Source organism: Suncus etruscus, chromosome 1, assembly GCF_024139225.1.
Source record: "Suncus etruscus isolate mSunEtr1 chromosome 1, mSunEtr1.pri.cur, whole genome shotgun sequence".
NCBI lineage: Eukaryota > Metazoa > Chordata > Mammalia > Eulipotyphla > Soricidae > Suncus > Suncus etruscus.
The window spans coordinates 201795990-201800478 of record NC_064848.1 but is presented as its reverse complement, the minus strand read 5'-3'; the positions used below and the strand labels follow the sequence as shown (position 1 = coordinate 201800478).

At 38.7% G+C, this 4489-nt stretch overlaps 1 long non-coding RNA gene across 1 annotated transcript; it reads left to right on the top strand.

The window, feature by feature from the left end:
* Nucleotides 1-265: 265 nt before the first annotated feature.
* On the top strand, nt 266-2992 carry LOC126003681 (uncharacterized). The gene is made up of 3 exons (XR_007493825.1): nt 266-302; nt 2160-2340; nt 2940-2992. It is a non-coding gene; the product is annotated as an uncharacterized LOC126003681 (long non-coding RNA).
* The last annotated feature ends 1497 nt before the right edge of the window (nt 2993-4489 follow it).

Genomic DNA, 4489 nt, shown 5'->3' with positions numbered 1-4489 from the left:
GAATATGCAAGAACAATTTGGGCAAAAAAAAAAAAAAACACACTTGTAAACCCAAACAAGCACGAAACCACAAAAAACAGCCCAGGGAGTAATTTCTGTTGTAGACCACTCCACCCTTCCTTTTCAGGTAAAGATGGTAATGGCCTTGGAAATCTCCAAGGGCATCTTCAAGTGTTCATTCAACCAGCCGGACCAAAAAATTGGAAAAATTGATGCTAGTTGGACAATATCTACTGTCTTGGAATCTGTAATGTCTCCACTTTCTGGAAAAGAACAAAATGGCTGCTCCTTTTCCATGAAAGGTGATTTCACTGGAGATTGTGGGTCCCTCATCAGACTGTTAACACATGAGTGACCATGTCCTGATTGCACTGTTTTATTTAGAACAGTTATTTTACTGTTTCAAAGATTTCATGAACTAGAGAAGCCTGAGCCGAGAAAAGAACTTGTTGTTGATAGTGATGTACGGTATCACTATAATATAAATATATTATTTATATATAATATATTGTTTATATATGTTATATATAATGCATGTTGACAGTAACATAATAATGCTAATTGATGACCAAAAGAACCACTAAGATGTATGACACAGATAACCTATGTAAGGTTCTAGAGTAATCTAGGGAGGATTTTGCCTTCCTAGACACATTAGAAGCTGTCTTACTTACTACTTTTGACTGTAACCATGGAGAAGTGATAGCATATATATGGCGGTGCTAGTTACATCTAAAGGGTTGGGGCTACAGATGCTTTACAACAGCTGTTGAAATACATAGGACAGACTATCCTACAACAAAGAATAATCCAGTTGTGCTAACAACATTGAGAACCTTTTCAGTGGATGAAAGTGTCTGTACTTAGGCGTTTTGCAACTATGTCCCCACTACACACCTGAGACTATATAGGCTTAAGGAGTGGTTACAACTTTGTTTTGGTATTTGAACATGATCAACTTTCTTTCTTGAAATCTCTTTGGTCTCATGATCATGGCCCCCAAAATCAGTAGGTTGGTTTTTATGTCTGGAAATGGTTCCCTCAAATATCAATAAGAAAGTTAATCAAGCTAGGCTAACACCACCCCCATTCCGACTGATGAACAGCTGGTGATGGCGGCAGTAGGAGGATAAAGATATTATATAATGTCTACAAAAGTCATGAAAAGATGACCTAACTACTATAATAAAGAGCCTGGAAGATATAGAATGAGAATTGACATTGATTGAAAAGTCTGCTTTCCAAAGACAGTATCCTGACTGCTTTCCATACCCTCTGTTCTTCACTTTTTGCCTTTGATAATGGTGTGGCATGTGGCCTTGAGAAACAGAGGATCTAAGCCCCAGGCCTCTGACAAGAGAGACAATCTCTATTTTTGTCAATTAGGTCATTGAATTCCAAGAGTCTTGGGTCCTCTAGAAGTCAGTTTTTGTTGTTCTTTTATTCCCCTTTTTGATAAGTGCTAAGCTATTGGTCAAAAATATTTATGAGCAGAGATAGGAAAACAAGATGCTTTCTCTTGAATCATTTCTCAGCATTTGGTTTTGGTTGTTTCGACCACTTATGCTTTTATTTTTTTTTCTCTGTTCTCTTCTCCATTTTCTCCCAACTTATTCACAGTTCTTTTTCCATCTAATAGAGGATAGAATGGAGTATTTCTGCATATATAAATGTAAAACAAAGGAAGGAAGAGAATGATTGCATAAATTAATTAGGTTCAGTTTAACTATTAGATTTAAAGGCAAGGGAGCACAGAAGCCCATGCTCTGCTAATAATTATTCCCCGGATTATTTGGTGAAGGCTTTGGAGAAGGGGAGAGCTTGAAGCAAAATAGATTCCCCACAAACCTGAGTGATATTGAGGGGAACATTTTAAACAGGATTAATATGAGAGAAACTAAGATAAAGGGTTTTGCAGAAGGGTACTGTGGATGATTGGGCTGAAATAGGAATAAAGTGAGGAAGAACAGACATTTGAATCAAGGAGCAGAGCAAAGATCTATGGGGAAGATTACTAAGAAAGTACATCAAGAGGAGGTCAATTATCCCTGAACTGGATGGAGTTTACTGCCAGAGGCTGATTCAATTCTTTGAAAGGACTAATGAGGGGGAGAATCTTGTACCAAATAAGGTTGGATTAATTTGTCTTTGCTCTCTAGTGACCACTTTAGCAACAAATGGATGTGGGGAGGACTCAAGCACTCTCCACATTAGCAGTTCATTGTTTGAGAGGCATGGAGTCAGCAGATGCAGTGGACTAAAACTGCTTCTAAGCCTGAGGAAGTCTTGACCCAACAGCAAGAGGCAGGCACAAGACCTGGCTTTGTCCTACAAAAATTGGTGAGTATTGCTACACGGGTCTGGAGTTTCATTTCCATCAATGTCATGTCATGTCATTAGAGGGTTTTAGGAGAAAAAAATACCTAAAACTGTGATTCAAGACCTGCTTGTGTTAGATTTTGTTTCGCTTTATGTCCCTATTTCTAGCATTCTGCTGAATATGTCCGTTGAATGAGCAAATGGAGGAGCACTGGCTGTGTCAATCCTGGAAAGGGAGGATCCTGTAGATAGAGGGAGAAAGGGCCTCGGGAAGTGAAGTGTGTGTGGAGGTGATGGTTTCCACTGAATTCCTCTTTATATTTTATTTAGAATTAAGTTCTGCTCAGCAGGGTGATTTTTTAATTAGAGCAGCTCAGCCAGACCAGCCTCCAGCTCAGAGCCCTGCGTTGCCTTCTAAGGTTTCAATGAGGGACCTTGTCCTGCCTTATTCCTGAATTCTAATATTTGAATAGTCTGTAGTGGATTTCAATGGAGGAAAAGACATGTAATTTAATCATCTGTATTAGATTTTACTGGTGGATGGAAGGCGGGATGGAAGGAAGAAGACACATCTGTCCTTTCTGTATTCATTTTCTTTCTCTTTCTTCACCTTTCTTCAGTGGTCAAGAGACATGGTGGCCTTTTCTTCCTTCTTCATGCTTTTAAACAAAACAAAAACAAGGAAAACAAGGAAATGAAATCCACATGTGAAATCTGGATCCTGAGCAACTATGAGATCTAGTAGGTCCTCTCCGTCACTGCAAAACTTCAGATCACAAGAGAGGGGAAAGGAGCTGAGAAATTGCTCAACACACAAAATCACCTGCCCTTCATTGATGTTGGGTGGCCACTAATCCAGACAGAATACTGTCTTGCAAAGTTGAAAGAGAAAATCAGAGTAAATGGGAAGGAGACGTGGCCTTGATAGTAGGGGTCAAGATGAAAATAGAATGAAGAGAAAGAAGTTAATGGGGACTTGAGGAACCGACCCCTAGTTATTTAGAAAAGAGAGATTTTCAGGAAGAAAATGCGACAAGGGCCAGAAAGACAAAGAGTCTTGCTACGTTTCTACCTACTGTCCTGTTTTCTAGTAAAAAACCCACAAGCCCTTCTGGTTTTATCCACACCAATATGCATGTTAGTAGTTAGTCTTCTTTATTTATATTTGGTCACTCCCCATCCCATGGACACACACACACACACACACACACACACACACACACACAACACACACAAACACATTCACACACTCCCCCTGTCTAAAATCCTCAGCCCCCTTATCCTGTTGATCTTTCTTCACTTAAAAATATCAGCAAGGAATTTATTCATTTGGGAGAATTCCAGGCACTACATTTATGTTCAGTTCAAATGAAAATGAGATCCAGGCTTTCCAAACCTTGCTACTTGCAGATAAAACACAAAGGTGGAGCCTCATTATCTGGAGACACAACCCTTTCTTTTTTCTTCCTACTTCTTGTTTCTAAATCATTTGAAGCTGGTTTGGAAAGTCTCATAACAGGGCAGAACTATTTTTCACTACATCTATTTTCAGGAGAGTTTTGGTTAAGAATATAACATTTATCTCTAAACAGATGGAACAGTTTTACTAATGCTGGAAAAGACACTTTTACTACAATCCCCTATAGGCTGATCCTAATCCTCTCATTGTTAAAAATACTTGGTCAATGAGAGTCCTATTTATGTGCCAAGTGTCTTTATTAAATCATTATATTAACACAGTAAAAATCTTCTAATACAATGAGTGGCTCTGTATGATCAACAGTTGTTCACAGCTCTGTTGGTAACTTATTTAAAATTTTTTAAAGGTAAAATTCCAGTAAGACCCAATGTGAGGCCAAATTTCCCTGCCCTCTCCCCCAATTCAACCCAGAGGGATTACTGCTTCTGGCCAGTGGGAAGGCCTGGGTTTTACCAAAGTTCCCAACTGTGAAGCAAAGGTCTCTTTAGTTCACCTTTAGTAATGAATAATTGGCAACCTTGATATGATAATATGATTTGACCTGCAGAAACATAGTGGGTAGCTCCTATTTCTTAGTCAATCCAAAAACCAAGAACCCTGAATAATATGCAAAGATTAAAAAAAAGTTAAGAGGAGCAGTTTTTGTGACTGCATTAGGTTTTAAAAGGGAACGATCAAAGGAAAGATGGT